Here is a 26,759-nt window from a genome sequence, read left to right on the forward strand (position 1 = left end):
GATTTTTTTCTTTAAATTCAAAATTCTGACCAATTTAAAAGCTCACAGCACCTGGTATTCCAAGTGAGTCTCCCGCACATGTACTAACCAGGCCCGTGCCCGCTTGGCTTCCAAGATCTGATGAGATTGGGCACTCCCAGGCAGGTATGGCCGTGAGCTGGAGTACAGTATAGAAAACATAGTATATATAGATTTGTCACAATTTTAAACAACTTCAGCAACAAAGGCAACTTTCTTTAACCAGACAACTAAAACACATTTTTCTACAATCAGTTGTCAAGTCCTGAATTCCATGATCGCATTCATCCCAGGAAGATTTTTTCCTTTAAATTCAAAATTCTGACCAATTTAAAAGCTCACAGCACCTGGTATTCCAAGTGAGTCTCCTGCACATGTACTAACCAGGCCCGTGCCTGCTTGGCTTCCAAGATCTGATGAGATTGGGCACTCCCAGGCAGGTATGGCCGTGAGCTAGAGCACACCATAGAAAACATAGTATATATAGATTTGTCACAATTTTAAACAACTTCAGCAACAAAGGCAACTTTCTTTAACAAGACAAGTACAACACATTTTTATACAATCAGTCGTCAAGTCCTGAATTCCATGATCACATTCATCCCAGGTAGATTTTTATTCTTTAAATTCAAAATTCTGACCAATTTAAAAGCTCGCAGCACCTGGTATTCCAAGTGAGTCTCCTGCACATGCACTAACCAGGCCCATGCCTGCTTGGCTTCCAAGATTTGATGAGATTGGGCACTCCCAGGCAGGTATGGCCGTGAGCTGGAGTACAGTATAGAAAACATAGTATATATAGATTTGTCACAATTTTAAACAACTTCAGCAACAAAGGCAACTTTCTTTAACCAGACACCTAAAACACATTTTTCTACAATCAGTTGTCAAGTCCTGAATTCCATGATCGCATTCATCCCAGGAAGATTTTTTTCTTTAAATTCAAAATTCTGACCAATTTAAAAGCTCACAGCACCTGGTATTCCAAGTGAGTCTCCTGCACATGTACTAACCAGGCCCGTGCCTGTTTGGCTTCCAAGATCTGGCGAGATTGGGCACTCTCAGGCGGGTATGGCCGTGAGCTGGAGTACAGTATAGAAAACATAGTATATATAGATTTGTCACAATTTTAAACAACTTCAGCAACAAAGGCAACTTTCTTTAACCAGACAACTAAAACACATTTTTCTACAATCAGTCGTCAAGTCCTGAATTCCATGATCGCATTCATCCCAGGTAGATTTTTTTCTTTAAATTCAAAATTCTGACCAATTTAAAAGCTCACAGCACCTGGTATTCCAAGTGAGTCTCCCGCACATGTACTAACCAGGCCCGTGCCCGCTTGGCTTCCAAGATCTGATGAGATTGGGCACTCCCAGGCAGGTATGGCCGTGAGCTGGAGTACAGTATAGAAAACATAGTATATATAGATTTGTCACAATTTTAAACAACTTCAGCAACAAAGGCAACTTTCTTTAACCAGACAACTAAAACACATTTTTCTACAATCAGTTGTCAAGTCCTGAATTCCATGATCGCATTCATCCCAGGAAGATTTTTTCCTTTAAATTCAAAATTCTGACCAATTTAAAAGCTCACAGCACCTGGTATTCCAAGTGAGTCTCCTGCACATGTACTAACCAGGCCCGTGCCTGCTTGGCTTCCAAGATCTGATGAGATTGGGCACTCCCAGGCAGGTATGGCCGTGAGCTAGAGCACACCATAGAAAACATAGTATATATAGATTTGTCACAATTTTAAACAACTTCAGCAACAAAGGCAACTTTCTTTAACAAGACAAGTACAACACATTTTTATACAATCAGTCGTCAAGTCCTGAATTCCATGATCACATTCATCCCAGGTAGATTTTTATTCTTTAAATTCAAAATTCTGACCAATTTAAAAGCTCGCAGCACCTGGTATTCCAAGTGAGTCTCCTGCACATGCACTAACCAGGCCCATGCCTGCTTGGCTTCCAAGATTTGATGAGATTGGGCACTCCCAGGCAGGTATGGCCGTGAGCTGGAGTACAGTATAGAAAACATAGTATATATAGATTTGTCACAATTTTAAACAACTTCAGCAACAAAGGCAACTTTCTTTAACCAGACACCTAAAACACATTTTTCTACAATCAGTTGTCAAGTCCTGAATTCCATGATCGCATTCATCCCAGGAAGATTTTTTTCTTTAAATTCAAAATTCTGACCAATTTAAAAGCTCACAGCACCTGGTATTCCAAGTGAGTCTCCTGCACATGTACTAACCAGGCCCGTGCCTGTTTGGCTTCCAAGATCTGGCGAGATTGGGCACTCTCAGGCGGGTATGGCCGTGAGCTGGAGTACAGTATAGAAAACATAGTATATATAGATTTGTCACAATTTTAAACAACTTCAGCAACAAAGGCAACTTTCTTTAAGCAGACAACTAAAACACATTTTTCTACAATCAGTCGTCAAGTCCTGAATTCCATGATTGCATTCATCCCAGGAAGATTTTTTTCCTTAAATTCAAAATTCTGACCAATTTAAAAGCTCACAGCACCTGGTATTCCAAGTGAGTCTCCCGCACATGTACTAACCAGGCCCGTGCCTGCTTGGCTTCCAAGATCTGATGAGATTGGGCACTCCCAGGCAGGTGTGGCCGTGAGCCGGAGTACAGTATAGAAACATAGTATATATAGATTTGTCACAATTTTAAACAACTTCAGCAACAAAGGCAACTTTCTTTAACCAGACAACTAAAACACATTTTTCTACAATCAGTTGTCAAGTCCTGAATTCCATGATCGCATTCATCCCAGGAAGATTTTTTTCTTTAAATTCAAAATTCTGACCAATTTAAAAGCTCACAGCACCTGGTATTCCAAGTGAGTCTCCTGCACATGTACTAACCAGGCCCATGCCTGCTTGGCTTCCAAGATCTGGCGAGATTGGGCACTCTCAGGCGGGTATGGCCGTGAGCGGGAGTACGGTATAGAAAACATAGTATATATAGATTTGTCACAATTTTAAACAACTTCAGCAACAAAGGCAACTTTCTTTAACCAGACAACTAAAACACATTTTTCTACAATCAGTCGTCAAGTCCTGAATTCCATGATTGCATTCATTCCAGGAAGATTTTTTTCTTTAAATTCAAAATTCTGACCAATTTAAAAGCTCACAGCACCTGGTATTCCAAGTGAGTCTCCCGCACATGTACTAACCAGGCCCGTGCCTACTTGGCTTCCAAGATCTGATGAGATTGGGCACTCCCAGGCAGGTGTGGCCGTGAGCCGGAGTACAGTATAGAAACATAGTATATATAGATTTGTCACAATTTTAAACAACTTCAGCAACAAAGGCAACTTTCTTTAACCAGACAACTAAAACACATTTTTCTACAATCAGTCGTCAAGTCCTGAATTCCATGATTGCATTCAACCCAGGAAGATTTTTTTCTTTAAATTCAAAATTCTGACCAATTTAAAAGCTCACAGCACCTGGTATTCCAAGTGAGTCTCCCACACATGTACTAACCAGGCCCATGCCTGCTTGGCTTCCAAGATCTGATGAGATTGGGCACTCCCAGGCAGGTATGGCCTTGAGCTGGAGTACAGCATAGAAAACATAGTATATATAGATTTGTCACAATTTTAAACAACTTCAGCAACAAAGGCAACTTTCTTTAACCAGACAACTAAAACACATTTTTCTACAATCAGTCGTCAAGTCCTGAATTCCATGATCGCATTCATCCCAGGTAGATTTTTTTTCTGTCAATTCAAAATTCTGACCAATTTAAAAGCTCACAGCACCTGGTATTCCAAGTGAGTCTCCTGCGCACGTACTAACCAGGCCCGCGGCTGCCTGGCTTCCAAGATCTGACGAGATTGGGCACTCCCAGGCAGGTATGGCCGTGAGCTGGAGTACAGTATAGAAAACATAGTATATATAGATTTGTCACAATTTTAAACAACTTCAGCAACAAAGGCAACTTTCTTTAACCAGACAACTAAAACACATTTTTCTACAATCAGTTGTCAAGTCCTGAATTCCATGATCGCATTCATCCCAGGAAGATTTTTTTCTTTTAATTCAAAATTCTGACCAATTTAAAAGCTCACAGCACCTGGTATTCCAAGTGAGTCTCCTGCACATGTACTAACCAGGCCCGTGCCTGATTGGCTTCCAAGATCTGACGAGATTGGGCACTCTCAGGCGGGTATGGCCGTGAGCCAGAGCACAGCATAGAAAACATAGTATATATAGATTTGTCACAATTTTAAACAACTTCAGCAACAAAGGCAACTTTCTTTAACCAGACAACTAAAACACATTTTTCTACAATCAGTCGTCAAGTCCTGAATTCCATGATCGCATTCATCCCAGGTAGATTTTTTTCTTTAAATCCAAAATTCTGACCAATTTAAAAGCTTGCAGCACCTGGTATTCCAAGTGAGTCTCCTGCACATGTACCAACCAGGCACATGCCCGCTTGGCTTCCAAGATCTGATGAGATTGGGTACTCCCAGGCAGGTATGGCCGTGAGCCGGAGCACACCAGTATAGAAAACATAGTATATATAGATTTGTCACAATTTTAAACAACTTCAGCAACAAAGGCAACTTTCTTTAACCAGACAACTAAAACACATTTTTCTACAATCAGTTGTCAAGTCCTGAATTCCATGATCGCATTCATCCCAGGAAGATTTTTTCCTTTAAATTCAAAATTCTGACCAATTTAAAAGCTCACAGCACCTGGTATTCCAAGTGAGTCTCCTGCACATGTACTAACCAGGCCCGTGCCTGCTTGGCTTCCAAGATCTGATGAGATTGGGCACTCCCAGGCAGGTATGGCCGTGAGCTAGAGCACATCATAGAAAACATAGTATATATAGATTTGTCACAATTTTAAACAACTTCAGCAACAAAGGCAACTTTCTTTAACAAGACAAGTACAACACATTTTTATACAATCAGTCGTCAAGTCCTGAATTCCATGATCACATTCATCCCAGGTAGATTTTTTTTCTTTAAATTCAAAATTCTGACCAATTTAAAAGCTCGCAGCACCTGGTATTCCAAGTGAGTCTCCTGCACATGCACTAACCAGGCCCATGCCTGCTTGGCTTCCAAGATTTGATGAGATTGGGCACTCCCAGGCAGGTATGGCCGTGAGCTGGAGTACAGTATAGAAAACATAGTATATATAGATTTGTCACAATTTTAAACAACTTCAGCAACAAAGGCAACTTTCTTTAACCAGACACCTAAAACACATTTTTCTACAATCAGTTGTCAAGTCCTGAATTCCATGATCGCATTCATCCCAGGAAGATTTTTTTCTTTAAATTCAAAATTCTGACCAATTTAAAAGCTCACAGCACCTGGTATTCCAAGTGAGTCTCCTGCACATGTACTAACCAGGCCCGTGCCTGCTTGGCTTCCAAGATCTGGCGAGATTGGGCACTCTCAGGCGGGTATGGCCGTGAGCTGGAGTACAGTATAGAAAACATAGTATATATAGATTTGTCACAATTTTAAACAACTTCAGCAACAAAGGCAACTTTCTTTAAGCAGACAACTAAAACACATTTTTCTACAATCAGTCGTCAAGTCCTGAATTCCATGATTGCATTCATCCCAGGAAGATTTTTTTCTTTAAATTCAAAATTCTGACCAATTTAAAAGCTCACAGCACCTGGTATTCCAAGTGAGTCTCCCACACATGTACTAACCAGGCCTGTGCCTGCTTGGCTTCCAAGATCTGATGAGATTGGGCACTCCCAGGCAGGTGTGGCCGTGAGCCGGAGTACAGTATAGAAACATAGTATATATAGATTTGTCACAATTTTAAACAACTTCAGCAACAAAGGCAACTTTCTTTAACCAGACAACTAAAACACATTTTTCTACAATCAGTTGTCAAGTCCTGAATTCCATGATCGCATTCATCCCAGGAAGATTTTTTTCTTTAAATTCAAAATTCTGACCAATTTAAAAGCTCACAGCACCTGGTATTCCAAGTGAGTCTCCTGCACATGTACCAACCAGGCACATGCCCGCTTGGCTTCCAAGATCTGATGAGATTGGGTACTCCCAGGCAGGTGTGGCCGTGAGCCGGAGTACAGTATAGAAACATAGTATATATAGATTTGTCACAATTTTAAACAACTTCAGCAACAAAGGCAACTTTCTTTAACCAGACAACTAAAACACATTTTTCTACAATCAGTTGTCAAGTCCTGAATTCCATGATCGCATTCATCCCAGGAAGATTTTTTTCTTTAAATTCAAAATTCTGACCAATTTAAAAGCTCACAGCACCTGGTATTCCAAGTGAGTCTCCTGCACATGTACTAACCAGGCCCATGCCTGCTTGGCTTCCAAGATCTGGCGAGATTGGGCACTCTCAGGCGGGTATGGCCGTGAGCGGGAGTACGGTATAGAAAACATAGTATATATAGATTTGTCACAATTTTAAACAACTTCAGCAACAAAGGCAACTTTCTTTAACCAGACAACTAAAACACATTTTTCTACAATCAGTCGTCAAGTCCTGAATTCCATGATTGCATTCATTCCAGGAAGATTTTTTTCTTTAAATTCAAAATTCTGACCAATTTAAAAGCTCACAGCACCTGGTATTCCAAGTGAGTCTCCCGCACATGTACTAACCAGGCCCGTGCCTACTTGGCTTCCAAGATCTGATGAGATTGGGCACTCCCAGGCAGGTGTGGCCGTGAGCCGGAGTACAGTATAGAAACATAGTATATATAGATTTGTCACAATTTTAAACAACTTCAGCAACAAAGGCAACTTTCTTTAACCAGACAACTAAAACACATTTTTCTACAATCAGTCGTCAAGTCCTGAATTCCATGATTGCATTCAACCCAGGAAGATTTTTTTCTTTAAATTCAAAATTCTGACCAATTTAAAAGCTCACAGCACCTGGTATTCCAAGTGAGTCTCCCACACATGTACTAACCAGGCCCATGCCTGCTTGGCTTCCAAGATCTGATGAGATTGGGCACTCCCAGGCAGGTATGGCCTTGAGCTGGAGTACAGCATAGAAAACATAGTATATATAGATTTGTCACAATTTTAAACAACTTCAGCAACAAAGGCAACTTTCTTTAACCAGACAACTAAAACACATTTTTCTACAATCAGTCGTCAAGTCCTGAATTCCATGATCGCATTCATCCCAGGTAGATTTTTTTTCTGTCAATTCAAAATTCTGACCAATTTAAAAGCTCACAGCACCTGGTATTCCAAGTGAGTCTCCTGCGCACGTACTAACCAGGCCCGCGGCTGCCTGGCTTCCAAGATCTGACGAGATTGGGCACTCCCAGGCAGGTATGGCCGTGAGCTGGAGTACAGTATAGAAAACATAGTATATATAGATTTGTCACAATTTTAAACAACTTCAGCAACAAAGGCAACTTTCTTTAACCAGACAACTAAAACACATTTTTCTACAATCAGTTGTCAAGTCCTGAATTCCATGATCGCATTCATCCCAGGAAGATTTTTTTCTTTTAATTCAAAATTCTGACCAATTTAAAAGCTCACAGCACCTGGTATTCCAAGTGAGTCTCCTGCACATGTACTAACCAGGCCCGTGCCTGATTGGCTTCCAAGATCTGACGAGATTGGGCACTCTCAGGCGGGTATGGCCGTGAGCCAGAGCACAGCATAGAAAACATAGTATATATAGATTTGTCACAATTTTAAACAACTTCAGCAACAAAGGCAACTTTCTTTAACCAGACAACTAAAACACATTTTTCTACAATCAGTCGTCAAGTCCTGAATTCCATGATCGCATTCATCCCAGGTAGATTTTTTTCTTTAAATCCAAAATTCTGACCAATTTAAAAGCTTGCAGCACCTGGTATTCCAAGTGAGTCTCCTGCACATGTACCAACCAGGCACATGCCCGCTTGGCTTCCAAGATCTGATGAGATTGGGTACTCCCAGGCAGGTATGGCCGTGAGCCGGAGCACACCAGTATAGAAAACATAGTATATATAGATTTGTCACAATTTTAAACAACTTCAGCAACAAAGGCAACTTTCTTTAACCAGACAACTAAAACACATTTTTCTACAATCAGTTGTCAAGTCCTGAATTCCATGATCGCATTCATCCCAGGAAGATTTTTTCCTTTAAATTCAAAATTCTGACCAATTTAAAAGCTCACAGCACCTGGTATTCCAAGTGAGTCTCCTGCACATGTACTAACCAGGCCCGTGCCTGCTTGGCTTCCAAGATCTGATGAGATTGGGCACTCCCAGGCAGGTATGGCCGTGAGCTAGAGCACATCATAGAAAACATAGTATATATAGATTTGTCACAATTTTAAACAACTTCAGCAACAAAGGCAACTTTCTTTAACAAGACAAGTACAACACATTTTTATACAATCAGTCGTCAAGTCCTGAATTCCATGATCACATTCATCCCAGGTAGATTTTTTTTCTTTAAATTCAAAATTCTGACCAATTTAAAAGCTCGCAGCACCTGGTATTCCAAGTGAGTCTCCTGCACATGCACTAACCAGGCCCATGCCTGCTTGGCTTCCAAGATTTGATGAGATTGGGCACTCCCAGGCAGGTATGGCCGTGAGCTGGAGTACAGTATAGAAAACATAGTATATATAGATTTGTCACAATTTTAAACAACTTCAGCAACAAAGGCAACTTTCTTTAACCAGACACCTAAAACACATTTTTCTACAATCAGTTGTCAAGTCCTGAATTCCATGATCGCATTCATCCCAGGAAGATTTTTTTCTTTAAATTCAAAATTCTGACCAATTTAAAAGCTCACAGCACCTGGTATTCCAAGTGAGTCTCCTGCACATGTACTAACCAGGCCCGTGCCTGCTTGGCTTCCAAGATCTGGCGAGATTGGGCACTCTCAGGCGGGTATGGCCGTGAGCTGGAGTACAGTATAGAAAACATAGTATATATAGATTTGTCACAATTTTAAACAACTTCAGCAACAAAGGCAACTTTCTTTAAGCAGACAACTAAAACACATTTTTCTACAATCAGTCGTCAAGTCCTGAATTCCATGATTGCATTCATCCCAGGAAGATTTTTTTCTTTAAATTCAAAATTCTGACCAATTTAAAAGCTCACAGCACCTGGTATTCCAAGTGAGTCTCCCACACATGTACTAACCAGGCCTGTGCCTGCTTGGCTTCCAAGATCTGATGAGATTGGGCACTCCCAGGCAGGTGTGGCCGTGAGCCGGAGTACAGTATAGAAACATAGTATATATAGATTTGTCACAATTTTAAACAACTTCAGCAACAAAGGCAACTTTCTTTAACCAGACAACTAAAACACATTTTTCTACAATCAGTTGTCAAGTCCTGAATTCCATGATCGCATTCATCCCAGGAAGATTTTTTTCTTTAAATTCAAAATTCTGACCAATTTAAAAGCTCACAGCACCTGGTATTCCAAGTGAGTCTCCTGCACATGTACCAACCAGGCACATGCCCGCTTGGCTTCCAAGATCTGATGAGATTGGGTACTCCCAGGCAGGTATGGCCGTGAGCCGGAGCACAGTATAGAAAACATAGTATATATAGATTTGTCACAATTTTAAACAACTTCAGCAACAAAGGCAACTTTCTTTAACCAGACAACTAAAACACATTTTTCTACAATCAGTCGTCAAGTCCTGAATTCCATGATCGCATTCATCCCAGGTAGATTTTTTTCTTTAAATTCAAAATTCTGACCAATTTAAAAGCTCACAGCACCTGGTATTCCAAGTGAGTCTCCCGCACATGTACTAACCAGGCCCGTGCCCGCTTGGCTTCCAAGATCTGATGAGATTGGGCACTCCCAGGCAGGTATGGCCGTGAGCTGGAGTACAGTATAGAAAACATAGTATATATAGATTTGTCACAATTTTAAACAACTTCAGCAACAAAGGCAACTTTCTTTAACCAGACAACTAAAACACATTTTTCTACAATCAGTTGTCAAGTCCTGAATTCCATGATCGCATTCATCCCAGGAAGATTTTTTCCTTTAAATTCAAAATTCTGACCAATTTAAAAGCTCACAGCACCTGGTATTCCAAGTGAGTCTCCTGCACATGTACTAACCAGGCCCGTGCCTGCTTGGCTTCCAAGATCTGATGAGATTGGGCACTCCCAGGCAGGTATGGCCGTGAGCTAGAGCACACCATAGAAAACATAGTATATATAGATTTGTCACAATTTTAAACAACTTCAGCAACAAAGGCAACTTTCTTTAACAAGACAAGTACAACACATTTTTATACAATCAGTCGTCAAGTCCTGAATTCCATGATCACATTCATCCCAGGTAGATTTTTATTCTTTAAATTCAAAATTCTGACCAATTTAAAAGCTCGCAGCACCTGGTATTCCAAGTGAGTCTCCTGCACATGCACTAACCAGGCCCATGCCTGCTTGGCTTCCAAGATTTGATGAGATTGGGCACTCCCAGGCAGGTATGGCCGTGAGCTGGAGTACAGTATAGAAAACATAGTATATATAGATTTGTCACAATTTTAAACAACTTCAGCAACAAAGGCAACTTTCTTTAACCAGACACCTAAAACACATTTTTCTACAATCAGTTGTCAAGTCCTGAATTCCATGATCGCATTCATCCCAGGAAGATTTTTTTCTTTAAATTCAAAATTCTGACCAATTTAAAAGCTCACAGCACCTGGTATTCCAAGTGAGTCTCCTGCACATGTACTAACCAGGCCCGTGCCTGTTTGGCTTCCAAGATCTGGCGAGATTGGGCACTCTCAGGCGGGTATGGCCGTGAGCTGGAGTACAGTATAGAAAACATAGTATATATAGATTTGTCACAATTTTAAACAACTTCAGCAACAAAGGCAACTTTCTTTAAGCAGACAACTAAAACACATTTTTCTACAATCAGTCGTCAAGTCCTGAATTCCATGATTGCATTCATCCCAGGAAGATTTTTTTCCTTAAATTCAAAATTCTGACCAATTTAAAAGCTCACAGCACCTGGTATTCCAAGTGAGTCTCCCGCACATGTACTAACCAGGCCCGTGCCTGCTTGGCTTCCAAGATCTGATGAGATTGGGCACTCCCAGGCAGGTGTGGCCGTGAGCCGGAGTACAGTATAGAAACATAGTATATATAGATTTGTCACAATTTTAAACAACTTCAGCAACAAAGGCAACTTTCTTTAACCAGACAACTAAAACACATTTTTCTACAATCAGTTGTCAAGTCCTGAATTCTATGATCGCATTCATCCCAGGAAGATTTTTTTCTTTAAATTCAAAATTCTGACCAATTTAAAAGCTCACAGCACCTGGTATTCCAAGTGAGTCTCCTGCACATGTACTAACCAGGCCCATGCCTGCTTGGCTTCCAAGATCTGGCGAGATTGGGCACTCTCAGGCGGGTATGGCCGTGAGCGGGAGTACGGTATAGAAAACATAGTATATATAGATTTGTCACAATTTTAAACAACTTCAGCAACAAAGGCAACTTTCTTTAACCAGACAACTAAAACACATTTTTCTACAATCAGTCGTCAAGTCCTGAATTCCATGATTGCATTCATTCCAGGAAGATTTTTTTCTTTAAATTCAAAATTCTGACCAATTTAAAAGCTCACAGCACCTGGTATTCCAAGTGAGTCTCCCGCACATGTACTAACCAGGCCCGTGCCTACTTGGCTTCCAAGATCTGATGAGATTGGGCACTCCCAGGCAGGTGTGGCCGTGAGCCGGAGTACAGTATAGAAACATAGTATATATAGATTTGTCACAATTTTAAACAACTTCAGCAACAAAGGCAACTTTCTTTAACCAGACAACTAAAACACATTTTTCTACAATCAGTCGTCAAGTCCTGAATTCCATGATTGCATTCAACCCAGGAAGATTTTTTTCTTTAAATTCAAAATTCTGACCAATTTAAAAGCTCACAGCACCTGGTATTCCAAGTGAGTCTCCCACACATGTACTAACCAGGCCCATGCCTGCTTGGCTTCCAAGATCTGATGAGATTGGGCACTCCCAGGCAGGTATGGCCTTGAGCTGGAGTACAGCATAGAAAACATAGTATATACAGATTTGTCACAATTTTAAACAACTTCAGCAACAAAGGCAACTTTCTTTAACCAGACAACTAAAACACATTTTTCTACAATCAGTCGTCAAGTCCTGAATTCCATGATCGCATTCATCCCAGGTAGATTTTTTTTCTGTCAATTCAAAATTCTGACCAATTTAAAAGCTCACAGCACCTGGTATTCCAAGTGAGTCTCCTGCACATGTACTAACCAGGCCCGTGCCTGTTTGGCTTCCAAGATCTGGCGAGATTGGGCACTCTCAGGCGGGTATGGCCGTGAGCTGGAGTACAGTATAGAAAACATAGTATATATAGATTTGTCACAATTTTAAACAACTTCAGCAACAAAGGCAACTTTCTTTAAGCAGACAACTAAAACACATTTTTCTACAATCAGTCGTCAAGTCCTGAATTCCATGATTGCATTCATCCCAGGAAGATTTTTTTCCTTAAATTCAAAATTCTGACCAATTTAAAAGCTCACAGCACCTGGTATTCCAAGTGAGTCTCCCGCACATGTACTAACCAGGCCCGTGCCTGCTTGGCTTCCAAGATCTGATGAGATTGGGCACTCCCAGGCAGGTGTGGCCGTGAGCCGGAGTACAGTATAGAAACATAGTATATATAGATTTGTCACAATTTTAAACAACTTCAGCAACAAAGGCAACTTTCTTTAACCAGACAACTAAAACACATTTTTCTACAATCAGTTGTCAAGTCCTGAATTCCATGATCGCATTCATCCCAGGAAGATTTTTTTCTTTAAATTCAAAATTCTGACCAATTTAAAAGCTCACAGCACCTGGTATTCCAAGTGAGTCTCCTGCACATGTACTAACCAGGCCCATGCCTGCTTGGCTTCCAAGATCTGGCGAGATTGGGCACTCTCAGGCGGGTATGGCCGTGAGCGGGAGTACGGTATAGAAAACATAGTATATATAGATTTGTCACAATTTTAAACAACTTCAGCAACAAAGGCAACTTTCTTTAACCAGACAACTAAAACACATTTTTCTACAATCAGTCGTCAAGTCCTGAATTCCATGATTGCATTCATTCCAGGAAGATTTTTTTCTTTAAATTCAAAATTCTGACCAATTTAAAAGCTCACAGCACCTGGTATTCCAAGTGAGTCTCCCGCACATGTACTAACCAGGCCCGTGCCTACTTGGCTTCCAAGATCTGATGAGATTGGGCACTCCCAGGCAGGTGTGGCCGTGAGCCGGAGTACAGTATAGAAACATAGTATATATAGATTTGTCACAATTTTAAACAACTTCAGCAACAAAGGCAACTTTCTTTAACCAGACAACTAAAACACATTTTTCTACAATCAGTCGTCAAGTCCTGAATTCCATGATTGCATTCAACCCAGGAAGATTTTTTTCTTTAAATTCAAAATTCTGACCAATTTAAAAGCTCACAGCACCTGGTATTCCAAGTGAGTCTCCCACACATGTACTAACCAGGCCCATGCCTGCTTGGCTTCCAAGATCTGATGAGATTGGGCACTCCCAGGCAGGTATGGCCTTGAGCTGGAGTACAGCATAGAAAACATAGTATATATAGATTTGTCACAATTTTAAACAACTTCAGCAACAAAGGCAACTTTCTTTAACCAGACAACTAAAACACATTTTTCTACAATCAGTCGTCAAGTCCTGAATTCCATGATCGCATTCATCCCAGGTAGATTTTTTTTCTGTCAATTCAAAATTCTGACCAATTTAAAAGCTCACAGCACCTGGTATTCCAAGTGAGTCTCCTGCGCACGTACTAACCAGGCCCGCGGCTGCCTGGCTTCCAAGATCTGACGAGATTGGGCACTCCCAGGCAGGTATGGCCGTGAGCTGGAGTACAGTATAGAAAACATAGTATATATAGATTTGTCACAATTTTAAACAACTTCAGCAACAAAGGCAACTTTCTTTAACCAGACAACTAAAACACATTTTTCTACAATCAGTTGTCAAGTCCTGAATTCCATGATCGCATTCATCCCAGGAAGATTTTTTTCTTTTAATTCAAAATTCTGACCAATTTAAAAGCTCACAGCACCTGGTATTCCAAGTGAGTCTCCTGCACATGTACTAACCAGGCCCGTGCCTGCTTGGCTTCCAAGATCTGACGAGATTGGGCACTCTCAGGCGGGTATGGCCGTGAGCTGGAGTACGGTATAGAAAACATAGTATATATAGATTTGTCACAATTTTAAACAACTTCAGCAACAAAGGCAACTTTCTTTAACCAGACAACTAAAACACATTTTTCTACAATCAGTCGTCAAGTCCTGAATTCCATGATTGCATTCATCCCAGGAAGATTTTTTTCTTTAAATTCAAAATTCTGACCAATTTAAAAGCTCACAGCACCTGGTATTCCAAGTGAGTCTCCCGCACATGTACTAACCAGGCCCATGCCTGCTTGGCTTCCAAGATCTGATGAGATTGGGCACTCCCAGGCAGGCATGGCCGTGAGCCAGAGCACGTCATAGAAAACATAGTATATATAGATTTGTCACAATTTTAAACAACTTCAGCAACAAAGGCAACTTTCTTTAACCAGACAACTAAAACACATTCTTCTACAATCAGTCGTCAAGTCCTGAATTCCATGATCGCATTCATCCCAGGTAGATTTTTTTTCTGTCAATTCAAAATTCTGACCAATTTGAAAGCTCACAGCACCTGGTATTCCAAGTGAGTCTCCTGCGCATGTACTAACCAGGCCCGTGCCTGCTTGGCTTCCAAGATCTGACGAGTTTGGGCACTCCCAGGCAGGTATGGCCGTGAGCTGGAGTACAGTATAGAAAACATAGTATATATAGATTTGTCACAATTTTAAACAACTTCAGCAACAAAGGCAACTTTCTTTAACCAGACAACGACAACACATTTTTATACAATCAGTCGTCAAGTCCTGAATTCCATGATCGCATTCATCCCAGGTAGATTTTTTTTCTGTCAATTCAAAATTCTGACCAATTTAAAAGCTCACAGCACCTGGTATTCCAAGTGAGTCTCCTGCGCATGTACTAACCAGGCCCGTGCCTGCTTGGCTTCCAAGATCTGACGAGTTTGGGCACTCCCAGGCAGGTATGGCCGTGAGCTGGAGTACAGTATAGAAAACATAGTATATATAGATTTGTCACAATTTTAAACAACTTCAGCAACAAAGGCAACTTTCTTTAACCAGACAACTAAAACACATTTTTCTACAATCAGTTGTCAAGTCCTGAATTCCATGATCGCATTCATCCCAGGAAGATTTTTTCCTTTAAATTCAAAATTCTGACCAATTTAAAAGCTCACAGCACCTGGTATTCCAAGTGAGTCTCCTGCACATGTACTAACCAGGCCCGTGCCTGCTTGGCTTCCAAGATCTGATGAGATTGGGCACTCCCAGGCAGGTACGGCCGTGAGCTAGAGCACATCATAGAAAACATAGTATATATAGATTTGTCACAATTTTAAACAACTTCAGCAACAAAGGCAACTTTCTTTAACAAGACAAGTACAACACATTTTTATACAATCAGTCGTCAAGTCCTGAATTCCATGATCACATTCATCCCAGGTAGATTTTTTTTCTTTAAATTCAAAATTCTGACCAATTTAAAAGCTCACAGCACCTGGTATTCCAAGTGAGTCTCCTGCACATGCACTAACCAGGCCCATGCCTGCTTGGCTTCCAAGATCTGATGAGATTGGGCACTCCCAGGCAGGTATGGCCGTGAGCTGGAGTACAGCATAGAAAACATAGTATATATAGATTTGTCACAATTTTAAACAACTTCAGCAACAAAGGCAACTTTCTTTAACCAGACACCTAAAACACATTTTTCTACAATCAGTCGTCAAGTCCTGAATTCCATGATTGCATTCATCCCAGGAAGATTTTTTTCTTTAAATTCAAGATTCTGACCAATTTAAAAGCTCACAGCACCTGGTATTCCAAGTGAGTCTCCCGCACATGTACTAACCAGGCCCGTGCCTACTTGGCTTCCAAGATCTGATGAGATTGGGCACTCCCAGGCAGGTGTGGCCGTGAGCCGGAGTACGGTATAGAAACATAGTATATATAGATTTGTCACAATTTTAAACAACTTCAGCAACAAAGGCAACTTTCTTTAACCAGACAACTAAAACACATTTTTCTACAATCAGTTGTCAAGTCCTGAATTCCATTATCGCATTCATCCCAGGAAGATTTTTTTCTTTCAATTCAAAATTCTGACCAATTTAAAAGCTCACAGCACCTGGTATTCCAAGTGAGTCCAGCACCTGGTATTCCAAGTGAGTCTCCTGCACATGTACTAACCAGGCCCGTGCCTGCTTGGCTTCCAAGATCTGGCGAGATTGGGCACTCTCAGGCGGGTATGGCCGTGAGCTGGAGTACGGTATAGAAAACATAGTATATATAGATTTGTCACAATTTTAAACAACTTCAGCAACAAAGGCAACTTTCTTTAACCAGACAACTAAAACACATTTTTCTACAATCAGTCGTCAAGTCCTGAATTCCATGATTGCATTCATTCCAGGAAGATTTTTTTCTTTAAATTCAAAATTCTGACCAATTTAAAAGCTCACAGCACCTGGTATTCCAAGTGAGTCTCCCACACATGTACTAACCAGGCCCGTGCCTACTTGGCTTCCAAGATCTGATGAGATTGGGCACTCCCAGGCAGGTGTGGCCGTGAGCCGGAGTACAGTATAGAAACATAGTATATATAGATTTGTCACAATTTTAAACAACTTCAGCAACAAAGGCAACTTTCTTTAACCAGACAACTAAAACACATTTTTCTACAATCAGTCGTCAAGTCCTGAATTCCATGATTGCATTCAACCCAGGAAGATTTTTTTCTTTAAATTCAAAATTCTGACCAATTTAAAAGCTCACAGCACCTGGTATTCCAAGTGAGTCTCCCGCACATGTACCAACCAGGCCCATGCCTGCTTGGCTTCCAAGATCTGATGAGATTGGGCACTCCCAGGCAGGTATGGCCTTGAGCTGGAGTACAGCATAGAAAACATAGTATATATAGATTTGTCACAATTTTAAACAACTTCAGCAACAAAGGCAACTTTCTTTAACCAGACAACTAAAACACATTTTTCTACAATCAGTCGTCAAGTCCTGAATTCCATGATCGCATTCATCCCAGGTAGATTTTTTTTCTGTCAATTCAAAATTCTGACCAATTTAAAAGCTCACAGCACCTGGTATTCCAAGTGAGTCTCCTGCGCACGTACTAACCAGGCCCGCGGCTGCCTGGCTTCCAAGATCTGACGAGATTGGGCACTCCCAGGCAGGTATGGCCGTGAGCTGGAGTACAGTATAGAAAACATAGTATATATAGATTTGTCACAATTTTAAACAACTTCAGCAACAAAGGCAACTTTCTTTAACCAGACAACTAAAACACATTTTTCTACAATCAGTTGTCAAGTCCTGAATTCCATGATCGCATTCATCCCAGGAAGATTTTTTTCTTTAAATTCAAAATTCTGACCAATTTAAAAGCTCACAGCACCTGGTATTCCAAGTGAGTCTCCTGCACATGTACTAACCAGGCCCGTGCCTGCTTGGCTTCCAAGATCTGACGAGATTGGGCACTCTCAGGCGGGTATGGCCGTGAGCTGGAGTACGGTATAGAAAACATAGTATATATAGATTTGTCACAATTTTAAACAACTTCAGCAACAAAGGCAACTTTCTTTAACCAGACAACTAAAACACATTTTTCTACAATCAGTCGTCAAGTCCTGAATTCCATGATTGCATTCATTCCAGGAAGATATTTTTCTTTAAATTCAAAATTCTGACCAATTTAAAAGCTCACAGCACCTGGTATTCCAAGTGAGTCTCCCGCACATGTACTAACCAGGCCCGTGCCTACTTGGCTTCCAAGATCTGATGAGATTGGGCACTCCCAGGCAGGTGTGGCCGTGAGCCGGAGTACAGTATAGAAACATAGTATATATAGATTTGTCACAATTTTAAACAACTTCAGCAACAAAGGCAACTTTCTTTAACCAGACAACTAAAACACATTTTTCTACAATCAGTCGTCAAGTCCTGAATTCCATGATTGCATTCAACCCAGGAAGATTTTTTTCTTTAAATTCAAAATTCTGACCAATTTAAAAGCTCACAGCACCTGGTATTCCAAGTGAGTCTCCCGCACATGTACCAACCAGGCCCATGCCTGCTTGGCTTCCAAGATCTGATGAGATTGGGCACTCCCAGGCAGGTATGGCCTTGAGCTGGAGTACAGCATAGAAAACATAGTATATATAGATTTGTCACAATTTTAAACAACTTCAGCAACAAAGGCAACTTTCTTTAACCAGACAACGACAACACATTTTTATACAATCAGTCGTCAAGTCCTGAATTCCATGATCGCATTCATCCCAGGTAGATTTTTTTTCTGTCAATTCAAAATTCTGACCAATTTAAAAGCTCACAGCACCTGGTATTCCAAGTGAGTCTCCTGCGCATGTACTAACCAGGCCCGTGCCTGCTTGGCTTCCAAGATCTGACGAGTTTGGGCACTCCCAGGCAGGTATGGCCGTGAGCTGGAGTACAGTATAGAAAACATAGTATATATAGATTTGTCACAATTTTAAACAACTTCAGCAACAAAGGCAACTTTCTTTAACCAGACAACTAAAACACATTTTTCTACAATCAGTTGTCAAGTCCTGAATTCCATGATCGCATTCATCCCAGGAAGATTTTTTCCTTTAAATTCAAAATTCTGACCAATTTAAAAGCTCACAGCACCTGGTATTCCAAGTGAGTCTCCTGCACATGTACTAACCAGGCCCGTGCCTGCTTGGCTTCCAAGATCTGATGAGATTGGGCACTCCCAGGCAGGTATGGCCGTGAGCTAGAGCACATCATAGAAAACATAGTATATATAGATTTGTCACAATTTTAAACAACTTCAGCAACAAAGGCAACTTTCTTTAACAAGACAAGTACAACACATTTTTATACAATCAGTCGTCAAGTCCTGAATTCCATGATCACATTCATCCCAGGTAGATTTTTTTTCTTTAAATTCAAAATTCTGACCAATTTAAAAGCTCACAGCACCTGGTATTCCAAGTGAGTCTCCTGCACATGCACTAACCAGGCCCATGCCTGCTTGGCTTCCAAGATCTGATGAGATTGGGCACTCCCAGGCAGGTATGGCCGTGAGCTGGAGTACAGCATAGAAAACATAGTATATATAGATTTGTCACAATTTTAAACAACTTCAGCAACAAAGGCAACTTTCTTTAACCAGACACCTAAAACACATTTTTCTACAATCAGTCGTCAAGTCCTGAATTCCATGATCGCATTCATCCCAGGAAGATTTTTTTCTTTAAATTCAAAATTCTGACCAATTTAAAAGCTCACAGCACCTGGTATTCCAAGTGAGTCTCCTGCACATGTACTAACCAGGCCCGTGCCTGCTTGGCTTCCAAGATCTGGCGAGATTGGGCACTCTCAGACGGGTATGGCCGTGAGCTGGAGTACGGTATAGAAAACATAGTATATATAGATTTGTCACAATTTTAAACAACTTCAGCAACAAAGGCAACTTTCTTTAACCAGACAACTAAAACACATTTTTCTACAATCAGTCGTCAAGTCCTGAATTCCATGATTGCATTCATCCCAGGAAGATTTTTTTCTTTAAATTCAAGATTCTGACCAATTTAAAAGCTCACAGCACCTGGTATTCCAAGTGAGTCTCCCGCACATGTACTAACCAGGCCCGTGCCTACTTGGCTTCCAAGATCTGATGAGATTGGGCACTCCCAGGCAGGTGTGGCCGTGAGCCGGAGTACGGTATAGAAACATAGTATATATAGATTTGTCACAATTTTAAACAACTTCAGCAACAAAGGCAACTTTCTTTAACCAGACAACTAAAACACATTTTTCTACAATCAGTTGTCAAGTCCTGAATTCCATTATCGCATTCATCCCAGGAAGATTTTTTTCTTTCAATTCAAAATTCTGACCAATTTAAAAGCTCACAGCACCTGGTATTCCAAGTGAGTCCAGCACCTGGTATTCCAAGTGAGTCTCCTGCACATGTACTAACCAGGCCCGTGCCTGCTTGGCTTCCAAGATCCGGCGAGATTGGGCACTCTCAGGCGGGTATGGCCGTGAGCTGGAGTACGGTATAGAAAACATAGTATATATAGATTTGTCACAATTTTAAACAACTTCAGCAACAAAGGCAACTTTCTTTAACCAGACAACTAAAACACATTTTTCTACAATCAGTCGTCAAGTCCTGAATTCCATGATTGCATTCATTCCAGGAAGATTTTTTTCTTTAAATTCAAAATTCTGACCAATTTAAAAGCTCACAGCACCTGGTATTCCAAGTGAGTCTCCCGCACATGTACTAACCAGGCCCGTGCCTACTTGGCTTCCAAGATCTGATGAGATTGGGCACTCCCAGGCAGGTGTGGCCGTGAGCCGGAGTACAGTATAGAAACATAGTATATATAGATTTGTCACAATTTTAAACAACTTCAGCAACAAAGGCAACTTTCTTTAACCAGACAACTAAAACACATTTTTCTACAATCAGTCGTCAAGTCCTGAATTCCATGATTGCATTCAACCCAGGAAGATTTTTTTCTTTAAATTCAAAATTCTGACCAATTTAAAAGCTCACAGCACCTGGTATTCCAAGTGAGTCTCCCGCACATGTACCAACCAGGCCCATGCCTGCTTGGCTTCCAAGATCTGATGAGATTGGGCACTCCCAGGCAGGTATGGCCTTGAGCTGGAGTACAGCATAGAAAACATAGTATATATAGATTTGTCACAATTTTAAACAACTTCAGCAACAAAGGCAACTTTCTTTAACCAGACAACTAAAACACATTTTTCTACAATCAGTCGTCAAGTCCTGAATTCCATGATCGCATTCATCCCAGGTAGATTTTTTTTCTGTCAATTCAAAATTCTGACCAATTTAAAAGCTCACAGCACCTGGTATTCCAAGTGAGTCTCCTGCGCACGTACTAACCAGGCCCGCGGCTGCCTGGCTTCCAAGATCTGACGAGATTGGGCACTCCCAGGCAGGTATGGCCGTGAGCTGGAGTACAGTATAGAAAACATAGTATATATAGATTTGTCACAATTTTAAACAACTTCAGCAACAAAGGCAACTTTCTTTAACCAGACAACTAAAACACATTTTTCTACAATCAGTTGTCAAGTCCTGAATTCCATGATCGCATTCATCCCAGGAAGATTTTTTTCTTTAAATTCAAAATTCTGACCAATTTAAAAGCTCACAGCACCTGGTATTCCAAGTGAGTCTCCTGCACATGTACTAACCAGGCCCGTGCCTGCTTGGCTTCCAAGATCTGACGAGATTGGGCACTCTCAGGCGGGTATGGCCGTGAGCTGGAGTACGGTATAGAAAACATAGTATATATAGATTTGTCACAATTTTAAACAACTTCAGCAACAAAGGCAACTTTCTTTAACCAGACAACTAAAACACATTTTTCTACAATCAGTCGTCAAGTCCTGAATTCCATGATTGCATTCATTCCAGGAAGATATTTTTCTTTAAATTCAAAATTCTGACCAATTTAAAAGCTCACAGCACCTGGTATTCCAAGTGAGTCTCCCGCACATGTACTAACCAGGCCCGTGCCTACTTGGCTTCCAAGATCTGATGAGATTGGGCACTCCCAGGCAGGTGTGGCCGTGAGCCGGAGTACAGTATAGAAACATAGTATATATAGATTTGTCACAATTTTAAACAACTTCAGCAACAAAGGCAACTTTCTTTAACCAGACAACTAAAACACATTTTTCTACAATCAGTCGTCAAGTCCTGAATTCCATGATTGCATTCAACCCAGGAAGATTTTTTTCTTTAAATTCAAAATTCTGACCAATTTAAAAGCTCACAGCACCTGGTATTCCAAGTGAGTCTCCCGCACATGTACCAACCAGGCCCATGCCTGCTTGGCTTCCAAGATCTGATGAGATTGGGCACTCCCAGGCAGGTATGGCCTTGAGCTGGAGTACAGCATAGAAAACATAGTATATATAGATTTGTCACAATTTTAAACAACTTCAGCAACAAAGGCAACTTTCTTTAACCAGACAACTAAAACACATTTTTCTACAATCAGTCGTCAAGTCCTGAATTCCATGATCGCATTCATCCCAGGTAGATTTTTTTTCTGTCAATTCAAAATTCTGACCAATTTAAAAGCTCACAGCACCTGGTATTCCAAGTGAGTCTCCTGCGCACGTACTAACCAGGCCCGCGGCTGCCTGGCTTCCAAGATCTGACGAGATTGGGCACTCCCAGGCAGGTATGGCCGTGAGCTGGAGTACAGTATAGAAAACATAGTATATATAGATTTGTCACAATTTTAAACAACTTCAGCAACAAAGGCAACTTTCTTTAACCAGACAACTAAAACACATTTTTCTACAATCAGTTGTCAAGTCCTGAATTCCATGATTGCATTCATCCCAGGAAGATTTTTTTCTTTAAATTCAAAATTCTGACCAATTTAAAAGCTCACAGCACCTGGTATTCCAAGTGAGTCTCCTGCACATGTACTAACCAGGCCCGTGCCTGCTTGGCTTCCAAGATCTGACGAGATTGGGCACTCTCAGGCGGGTATGGCCGTGAGCTGGAGTACGGTATAGAAAACATAGTATATATAGATTTGTCACAATTTTAAACAACTTCAGCAACAAAGGCAACTTTCTTTAACCAGACAACTAAAACACATTTTTCTACAATCAGTCGTCAAGTCCTGAATTCCATGATTGCATTCATTCCAGGAAGATATTTTTCTTTAAATTCAAAATTCTGACCAATTTAAAAGCTCACAGCACCTGGTATTCCAAGTGAGTCTCCCGCACATGTACTAACCAGGCCCGTGCCTACTTGGCTTCCAAGATCTGATGAGATTGGGCACTCCCAGGCAGGTGTGGCCGTGAGCCGGAGTACAGTATAGAAACATAGTATATATAGATTTGTCACAATTTTAAACAACTTCAGCAACAAAGGCAACTTTCTTTAACCAGACAACTAAAACACATTTTTCTACAATCAGTCGTCAAGTCCTGAATTCCATGATTGCATTCAACCCAGGAAGATTTTTTTCTTTAAATTCAAAATTCTGACCAATTTAAAAGCTCACAGCACCTGGTATTCCAAGTGAGTCTCCCGCACATGTACCAACCAGGCCCATGCCTGCTTGGCTTCCAAGATCTGATGAGATTGGGCACTCCCAGGCAGGTATGGCCTTGAGCTGGAGTACAGCATAGAAAACATAGTATATATAGATTTGTCACAATTTTAAACAACTTCAGCAACAAAGGCAACTTTCTTTAACCAGACAACTAAAACACATTTTTCTACAATCAGTCGTCAAGTCCTGAATTCCATGATCGCATTCATCCCAGGTAGATTTTTTTTCTGTCAATTCAAAATTCTGACCAATTTAAAAGCTCACAGCACCTGGTATTCCAAGTGAGTCTCCTGCGCACGTACTAACCAGGCCCGCGGCTGCCTGGCTTCCAAGATCTGACGAGATTGGGCACTCCCAGGCAGGTATGGCCGTGAGCTGGAGTACAGTATAGAAAACATAGTATATATAGATTTGTCACAATTTTAAACAACTTCAGCAACAAAGGCAACTTTCTTTAACCAGACAACTAAAACACATTTTTCTACAATCAGTTGTCAAGTCCTGAATTCCATGATCGCATTCATCCCAGGAAGATTTTTTTCTTTAAATTCAAAATTCTGACCAATTTAAAAGCTCACAGCACCTGGTATTCCAAGTGAGTCTCCTGCACATGTACTAACCAGGCCCGTGCCTGCTTGGCTTCCAAGATCTGACGAGATTGGGCACTCTCAGGCGGGTATGGCCGTGAGCTGGAGTACGGTATAGAAAACATAGTATATATAGATTTGTCACAATTTTAAACAACTTCAGCAACAAAGGCAACTTTCTTTAACCAGACAACTAAAACACATTTTTCTACAATCAGTCGTCAAGTCCTGAATTCCATGATTGCATTCATCCCAGGAAGATTTTTTTCTTTAAATTCAAAATTCTGACCAATTTAAAAGCTCACAGCACCTGGTATTCCAAGTGAGTCTCCCGCACATGTACTAACCAGGCCCATGCCTGCTCGGCTTCCAAGATCTGATGAGATTGGGCACTCCCAGGCAGGCATGGCCGTGAGCCAGAGCACGTCATAGAAAACATAGTATATATAGATTTGTCACAATTTTAAACAACTTCAGCAACAAAGGCAACTTTCTTTAACCAGACAACTAAAACACATTTTTCTACAATCAGTCGTCAAGTCCTGAATTCCATGATCGCATTCATCCCAGGTAGATTTTTTTTCTGTCAATTCAAAATTCTGACCAATTTGAAAGCTCACAGCACCTGGTATTCCAAGTGAGTCTCCTGCGCATGTACTAACCAGGCCCGTGCCTGCTTGGCTTCCAAGATCTGACGAGTTTGGGCACTCCCAGGCAGGTATGGCCGTGAGCTGGAGTACAGTATAGAAAACATAGTATATATAGATTTGTCACAATTTTAAACAACTTCAGCAACAAAGGCAACTTTCTTTAACCAGACAACGACAACACATTTTTATACAATCAGTCGTCAAGTCTTGAATTCCATGATCGCATTCATCCCAGGTAGATTTTTTTTCTTTAAATCCAAAATTCTGACCAATTTAAAAGCTCACAGCACCTGGTATCCCAAGTGAGTCTCCTGCACATGTACTAACCAGGCCCATGCCTGCTTGGCTTCCAAGATCTGATGGGATTGGGCACTCCCAGGCAGGTATGGCCGTGAGCTAGAGCACATCATAGAAAACATAGTATATATAGATTTGTCACAATTTTAAACAACTTCAGCAACAAAGGCAACTTTCTTTAACCAGACAACTAAAACACATTTTTCTACAATCAGTCGTCAAGTCCTGAATTCCATGATCGCATTCATCCCAGGTAGATTTTTTTTCTGTCAATTCAAAATTCTGACCAATTTGAAAGCTCACAGCACCTGGTATTCCAAGTGAGTCTCCTGCGCATGTACTAACCAGGCCCGTGCCTGCTTGGCTTCCAAGATCTGACGAGTTTGGGCACTCCCAGGCAGGTATGGCCGTGAGCTGGAGTACAGTATAGAAAACATAGTATATATAGATTTGTCACAATTTTAAACAACTTCAGCAACAAAGGCAACTTTCTTTAACCAGACAACGACAACACATTTTTATACAATCAGTCGTCAAGTCTTGAATTCCATGATCGCATTCATCCCAGGTAGATTTTTTTTCTTTAAATCCAAAATTCTGACCAATTTAAAAGCTCACAGCACCTGGTATTCCAAGTGAGTCTCCTGCGCATGTACTAACCAGGCCCGCGCCTGCTTGGCTTCCAAGATCTGACGAGATTGGGCACTCTCAGGCGGGTATGGCCGTGAGCTGGAGTACAGCATAGAAAACATAGTATATATAGATTTGTCACAATTTTAAACAACTTCAGCAACAAAGGCAACTTTCTTTAACCAGACAACTAAAACACATTTTTCTACAATCAGTCGTCAAGTCCTGAATTCCATGATCGCATTCATCCCAGGTAGATTTTTTTTCTGTCAATTCAAAATTCTGACCAATTTAAAAGCTCACAGCACCTGGTATTCCAAGTGAGTCTCCTGCGCACGTACTAACCAGGCCCATGCCTGCTTGGCTTCCAAGATCTGATGACATTGGGCACTCCCAGGCAGGTATGGCCGTGAGCTGGAGTACAGTATAGAAAACATAGTATATATAGATTTGTCACAATTTTAAACAACTTCAGCAACAAAGGCAACTTTCTTTAACCAGACAACTAAAACACATTTTTCTACAATCAGTCGTCAAGTCCTGAATTCCATGATTGCATTCATCCCAGGAAGATTTTTTTCTTTAAATTCAAAATTCTGACCAATTTAAAAGCTCACAGCACCTGGTATTCCAAGTGAGTCTCCCGCACATGTACTAACCAGGCCCGTGCCTGCTTGGCTTCCAACATCTGATGAGATTGGGCACTCCCAGGCAGGTATGGCCGTGAGCTGGAGTACAGTATAGAAAACATAGTATATATAGATTTGTCACAATTTTAAACAACTTCAGCAACAAAGGCAACTTTCTTTAACCAGACAACGACAACACATTTTTATACAATTAGTCGTCAAGTCCTGAATTCCATGATCGCATTCATCCCAGGTAGATTTTTTTTCTGTCAATTCAAAATTCTGACCAATTTAAAAGCTCACAGCACCTGGTATTCCAAGTGAGTCTCCTGCGCATGTACTAACCAGGCCCATGCCTGCTTGGCTTCCAAGATCTGATGAGATTGGGCACTCCCAGGCAGGTATGGCCGTGAGCCGGAGCACAGTATAGAAAACATAGTATATATAGATTTGTCACAATTTTAAACAACTTCAGCAACAAAGGCAACTTTCTTTAACCAGACAACTAAAACACATTTTTCTACAATCAGTCGTCAAGTCCTGAATTCCATGATCGCATTCATCACAGGTAGATTTT

The 26,759-nt window shown here is 41.0% G+C and overlaps 83 pseudogenes; all 83 read right to left on the minus strand.

The window, feature by feature from the left end:
- Positions 1-39: 39 nt before the first annotated feature.
- On the minus strand, positions 40-158 carry LOC137897691 (5S ribosomal RNA; annotated as a pseudogene).
- Positions 159-353: 195 nt separating this feature from the next.
- LOC137897772 (5S ribosomal RNA) lies at positions 354-472 on the minus strand (annotated as a pseudogene).
- Positions 473-668: 196 nt separating this feature from the next.
- On the minus strand, positions 669-787 carry LOC137897280 (5S ribosomal RNA; annotated as a pseudogene).
- Positions 788-982: 195 nt separating this feature from the next.
- LOC137896878 (5S ribosomal RNA) lies at positions 983-1,101 on the minus strand (annotated as a pseudogene).
- A 195-nt stretch (positions 1,102-1,296) lies between these two features.
- LOC137897692 (5S ribosomal RNA) lies at positions 1,297-1,415 on the minus strand (annotated as a pseudogene).
- Positions 1,416-1,610: 195 nt separating this feature from the next.
- On the minus strand, positions 1,611-1,729 carry LOC137897784 (5S ribosomal RNA; annotated as a pseudogene).
- Positions 1,730-1,925: 196 nt separating this feature from the next.
- Positions 1,926-2,044, minus strand: LOC137897281 (5S ribosomal RNA; annotated as a pseudogene).
- Positions 2,045-2,239: 195 nt separating this feature from the next.
- LOC137896879 (5S ribosomal RNA) lies at positions 2,240-2,358 on the minus strand (annotated as a pseudogene).
- A 195-nt stretch (positions 2,359-2,553) lies between these two features.
- LOC137896300 (5S ribosomal RNA) lies at positions 2,554-2,672 on the minus strand (annotated as a pseudogene).
- Positions 2,673-2,866: 194 nt separating this feature from the next.
- LOC137896502 (5S ribosomal RNA) lies at positions 2,867-2,985 on the minus strand (annotated as a pseudogene).
- Positions 2,986-3,180: 195 nt separating this feature from the next.
- On the minus strand, positions 3,181-3,299 carry LOC137896742 (5S ribosomal RNA; annotated as a pseudogene).
- Positions 3,300-3,493: 194 nt separating this feature from the next.
- Positions 3,494-3,612, minus strand: LOC137897716 (5S ribosomal RNA; annotated as a pseudogene).
- A 196-nt stretch (positions 3,613-3,808) lies between these two features.
- Positions 3,809-3,927, minus strand: LOC137897224 (5S ribosomal RNA; annotated as a pseudogene).
- A 195-nt stretch (positions 3,928-4,122) lies between these two features.
- LOC137896558 (5S ribosomal RNA) lies at positions 4,123-4,241 on the minus strand (annotated as a pseudogene).
- Positions 4,242-4,436: 195 nt separating this feature from the next.
- LOC137897344 (5S ribosomal RNA) lies at positions 4,437-4,555 on the minus strand (annotated as a pseudogene).
- Positions 4,556-4,753: 198 nt separating this feature from the next.
- Positions 4,754-4,872, minus strand: LOC137897796 (5S ribosomal RNA; annotated as a pseudogene).
- A 196-nt stretch (positions 4,873-5,068) lies between these two features.
- LOC137897282 (5S ribosomal RNA) lies at positions 5,069-5,187 on the minus strand (annotated as a pseudogene).
- Positions 5,188-5,382: 195 nt separating this feature from the next.
- On the minus strand, positions 5,383-5,501 carry LOC137896638 (5S ribosomal RNA; annotated as a pseudogene).
- A 195-nt stretch (positions 5,502-5,696) lies between these two features.
- Positions 5,697-5,815, minus strand: LOC137896531 (5S ribosomal RNA; annotated as a pseudogene).
- Positions 5,816-6,009: 194 nt separating this feature from the next.
- Positions 6,010-6,128, minus strand: LOC137897104 (5S ribosomal RNA; annotated as a pseudogene).
- Positions 6,129-6,322: 194 nt separating this feature from the next.
- Positions 6,323-6,441, minus strand: LOC137896505 (5S ribosomal RNA; annotated as a pseudogene).
- A 195-nt stretch (positions 6,442-6,636) lies between these two features.
- Positions 6,637-6,755, minus strand: LOC137896743 (5S ribosomal RNA; annotated as a pseudogene).
- A 194-nt stretch (positions 6,756-6,949) lies between these two features.
- LOC137897717 (5S ribosomal RNA) lies at positions 6,950-7,068 on the minus strand (annotated as a pseudogene).
- A 196-nt stretch (positions 7,069-7,264) lies between these two features.
- On the minus strand, positions 7,265-7,383 carry LOC137897225 (5S ribosomal RNA; annotated as a pseudogene).
- Positions 7,384-7,578: 195 nt separating this feature from the next.
- On the minus strand, positions 7,579-7,697 carry LOC137896559 (5S ribosomal RNA; annotated as a pseudogene).
- A 195-nt stretch (positions 7,698-7,892) lies between these two features.
- LOC137897345 (5S ribosomal RNA) lies at positions 7,893-8,011 on the minus strand (annotated as a pseudogene).
- Positions 8,012-8,209: 198 nt separating this feature from the next.
- LOC137897807 (5S ribosomal RNA) lies at positions 8,210-8,328 on the minus strand (annotated as a pseudogene).
- A 196-nt stretch (positions 8,329-8,524) lies between these two features.
- On the minus strand, positions 8,525-8,643 carry LOC137897283 (5S ribosomal RNA; annotated as a pseudogene).
- A 195-nt stretch (positions 8,644-8,838) lies between these two features.
- On the minus strand, positions 8,839-8,957 carry LOC137896639 (5S ribosomal RNA; annotated as a pseudogene).
- Positions 8,958-9,152: 195 nt separating this feature from the next.
- LOC137896532 (5S ribosomal RNA) lies at positions 9,153-9,271 on the minus strand (annotated as a pseudogene).
- A 194-nt stretch (positions 9,272-9,465) lies between these two features.
- LOC137896804 (5S ribosomal RNA) lies at positions 9,466-9,584 on the minus strand (annotated as a pseudogene).
- A 195-nt stretch (positions 9,585-9,779) lies between these two features.
- On the minus strand, positions 9,780-9,898 carry LOC137897693 (5S ribosomal RNA; annotated as a pseudogene).
- A 195-nt stretch (positions 9,899-10,093) lies between these two features.
- Positions 10,094-10,212, minus strand: LOC137897819 (5S ribosomal RNA; annotated as a pseudogene).
- Positions 10,213-10,408: 196 nt separating this feature from the next.
- Positions 10,409-10,527, minus strand: LOC137897284 (5S ribosomal RNA; annotated as a pseudogene).
- A 195-nt stretch (positions 10,528-10,722) lies between these two features.
- Positions 10,723-10,841, minus strand: LOC137896880 (5S ribosomal RNA; annotated as a pseudogene).
- Positions 10,842-11,036: 195 nt separating this feature from the next.
- LOC137896302 (5S ribosomal RNA) lies at positions 11,037-11,155 on the minus strand (annotated as a pseudogene).
- A 194-nt stretch (positions 11,156-11,349) lies between these two features.
- LOC137896506 (5S ribosomal RNA) lies at positions 11,350-11,468 on the minus strand (annotated as a pseudogene).
- Positions 11,469-11,663: 195 nt separating this feature from the next.
- On the minus strand, positions 11,664-11,782 carry LOC137896745 (5S ribosomal RNA; annotated as a pseudogene).
- Positions 11,783-11,976: 194 nt separating this feature from the next.
- On the minus strand, positions 11,977-12,095 carry LOC137897718 (5S ribosomal RNA; annotated as a pseudogene).
- Positions 12,096-12,291: 196 nt separating this feature from the next.
- LOC137896881 (5S ribosomal RNA) lies at positions 12,292-12,410 on the minus strand (annotated as a pseudogene).
- A 195-nt stretch (positions 12,411-12,605) lies between these two features.
- LOC137896303 (5S ribosomal RNA) lies at positions 12,606-12,724 on the minus strand (annotated as a pseudogene).
- Positions 12,725-12,918: 194 nt separating this feature from the next.
- Positions 12,919-13,037, minus strand: LOC137896507 (5S ribosomal RNA; annotated as a pseudogene).
- Positions 13,038-13,232: 195 nt separating this feature from the next.
- Positions 13,233-13,351, minus strand: LOC137896746 (5S ribosomal RNA; annotated as a pseudogene).
- A 194-nt stretch (positions 13,352-13,545) lies between these two features.
- Positions 13,546-13,664, minus strand: LOC137897719 (5S ribosomal RNA; annotated as a pseudogene).
- Positions 13,665-13,860: 196 nt separating this feature from the next.
- On the minus strand, positions 13,861-13,979 carry LOC137897227 (5S ribosomal RNA; annotated as a pseudogene).
- Positions 13,980-14,174: 195 nt separating this feature from the next.
- LOC137897624 (5S ribosomal RNA) lies at positions 14,175-14,293 on the minus strand (annotated as a pseudogene).
- A 195-nt stretch (positions 14,294-14,488) lies between these two features.
- Positions 14,489-14,607, minus strand: LOC137897732 (5S ribosomal RNA; annotated as a pseudogene).
- Positions 14,608-14,803: 196 nt separating this feature from the next.
- On the minus strand, positions 14,804-14,922 carry LOC137896371 (5S ribosomal RNA; annotated as a pseudogene).
- A 196-nt stretch (positions 14,923-15,118) lies between these two features.
- Positions 15,119-15,237, minus strand: LOC137896372 (5S ribosomal RNA; annotated as a pseudogene).
- Positions 15,238-15,432: 195 nt separating this feature from the next.
- On the minus strand, positions 15,433-15,551 carry LOC137897818 (5S ribosomal RNA; annotated as a pseudogene).
- Positions 15,552-15,747: 196 nt separating this feature from the next.
- Positions 15,748-15,866, minus strand: LOC137896260 (5S ribosomal RNA; annotated as a pseudogene).
- Positions 15,867-16,061: 195 nt separating this feature from the next.
- On the minus strand, positions 16,062-16,180 carry LOC137896747 (5S ribosomal RNA; annotated as a pseudogene).
- Positions 16,181-16,713: 533 nt separating this feature from the next.
- LOC137897870 (5S ribosomal RNA) lies at positions 16,714-16,832 on the minus strand (annotated as a pseudogene).
- Positions 16,833-17,026: 194 nt separating this feature from the next.
- LOC137896986 (5S ribosomal RNA) lies at positions 17,027-17,145 on the minus strand (annotated as a pseudogene).
- A 196-nt stretch (positions 17,146-17,341) lies between these two features.
- LOC137897229 (5S ribosomal RNA) lies at positions 17,342-17,460 on the minus strand (annotated as a pseudogene).
- A 195-nt stretch (positions 17,461-17,655) lies between these two features.
- On the minus strand, positions 17,656-17,774 carry LOC137897625 (5S ribosomal RNA; annotated as a pseudogene).
- Positions 17,775-17,969: 195 nt separating this feature from the next.
- On the minus strand, positions 17,970-18,088 carry LOC137896748 (5S ribosomal RNA; annotated as a pseudogene).
- Positions 18,089-18,282: 194 nt separating this feature from the next.
- Positions 18,283-18,401, minus strand: LOC137896987 (5S ribosomal RNA; annotated as a pseudogene).
- Positions 18,402-18,597: 196 nt separating this feature from the next.
- Positions 18,598-18,716, minus strand: LOC137896374 (5S ribosomal RNA; annotated as a pseudogene).
- A 195-nt stretch (positions 18,717-18,911) lies between these two features.
- Positions 18,912-19,030, minus strand: LOC137897831 (5S ribosomal RNA; annotated as a pseudogene).
- Positions 19,031-19,226: 196 nt separating this feature from the next.
- On the minus strand, positions 19,227-19,345 carry LOC137896261 (5S ribosomal RNA; annotated as a pseudogene).
- A 195-nt stretch (positions 19,346-19,540) lies between these two features.
- On the minus strand, positions 19,541-19,659 carry LOC137896926 (5S ribosomal RNA; annotated as a pseudogene).
- A 195-nt stretch (positions 19,660-19,854) lies between these two features.
- On the minus strand, positions 19,855-19,973 carry LOC137896749 (5S ribosomal RNA; annotated as a pseudogene).
- A 533-nt stretch (positions 19,974-20,506) lies between these two features.
- LOC137896750 (5S ribosomal RNA) lies at positions 20,507-20,625 on the minus strand (annotated as a pseudogene).
- Positions 20,626-20,819: 194 nt separating this feature from the next.
- On the minus strand, positions 20,820-20,938 carry LOC137896988 (5S ribosomal RNA; annotated as a pseudogene).
- A 196-nt stretch (positions 20,939-21,134) lies between these two features.
- On the minus strand, positions 21,135-21,253 carry LOC137897230 (5S ribosomal RNA; annotated as a pseudogene).
- A 195-nt stretch (positions 21,254-21,448) lies between these two features.
- On the minus strand, positions 21,449-21,567 carry LOC137897626 (5S ribosomal RNA; annotated as a pseudogene).
- A 195-nt stretch (positions 21,568-21,762) lies between these two features.
- LOC137896751 (5S ribosomal RNA) lies at positions 21,763-21,881 on the minus strand (annotated as a pseudogene).
- Positions 21,882-22,075: 194 nt separating this feature from the next.
- Positions 22,076-22,194, minus strand: LOC137896989 (5S ribosomal RNA; annotated as a pseudogene).
- A 196-nt stretch (positions 22,195-22,390) lies between these two features.
- Positions 22,391-22,509, minus strand: LOC137897231 (5S ribosomal RNA; annotated as a pseudogene).
- Positions 22,510-22,704: 195 nt separating this feature from the next.
- Positions 22,705-22,823, minus strand: LOC137897627 (5S ribosomal RNA; annotated as a pseudogene).
- A 195-nt stretch (positions 22,824-23,018) lies between these two features.
- On the minus strand, positions 23,019-23,137 carry LOC137896753 (5S ribosomal RNA; annotated as a pseudogene).
- Positions 23,138-23,331: 194 nt separating this feature from the next.
- On the minus strand, positions 23,332-23,450 carry LOC137896991 (5S ribosomal RNA; annotated as a pseudogene).
- Positions 23,451-23,646: 196 nt separating this feature from the next.
- Positions 23,647-23,765, minus strand: LOC137897232 (5S ribosomal RNA; annotated as a pseudogene).
- Positions 23,766-23,960: 195 nt separating this feature from the next.
- LOC137897628 (5S ribosomal RNA) lies at positions 23,961-24,079 on the minus strand (annotated as a pseudogene).
- A 195-nt stretch (positions 24,080-24,274) lies between these two features.
- Positions 24,275-24,393, minus strand: LOC137896884 (5S ribosomal RNA; annotated as a pseudogene).
- Positions 24,394-24,589: 196 nt separating this feature from the next.
- Positions 24,590-24,708, minus strand: LOC137896375 (5S ribosomal RNA; annotated as a pseudogene).
- Positions 24,709-24,904: 196 nt separating this feature from the next.
- LOC137897547 (5S ribosomal RNA) lies at positions 24,905-25,023 on the minus strand (annotated as a pseudogene).
- A 196-nt stretch (positions 25,024-25,219) lies between these two features.
- On the minus strand, positions 25,220-25,338 carry LOC137896377 (5S ribosomal RNA; annotated as a pseudogene).
- A 196-nt stretch (positions 25,339-25,534) lies between these two features.
- Positions 25,535-25,653, minus strand: LOC137897815 (5S ribosomal RNA; annotated as a pseudogene).
- A 196-nt stretch (positions 25,654-25,849) lies between these two features.
- Positions 25,850-25,968, minus strand: LOC137896695 (5S ribosomal RNA; annotated as a pseudogene).
- Positions 25,969-26,163: 195 nt separating this feature from the next.
- Positions 26,164-26,282, minus strand: LOC137896762 (5S ribosomal RNA; annotated as a pseudogene).
- Positions 26,283-26,478: 196 nt separating this feature from the next.
- On the minus strand, positions 26,479-26,597 carry LOC137896912 (5S ribosomal RNA; annotated as a pseudogene).
- Positions 26,598-26,759: the final 162 nt, after the last annotated feature.

The sequence above is a fragment of the Brachionichthys hirsutus genome, chromosome 7 (assembly GCF_040956055.1).
Source record: "Brachionichthys hirsutus isolate HB-005 chromosome 7, CSIRO-AGI_Bhir_v1, whole genome shotgun sequence".
NCBI lineage: Eukaryota > Metazoa > Chordata > Actinopteri > Lophiiformes > Brachionichthyidae > Brachionichthys > Brachionichthys hirsutus.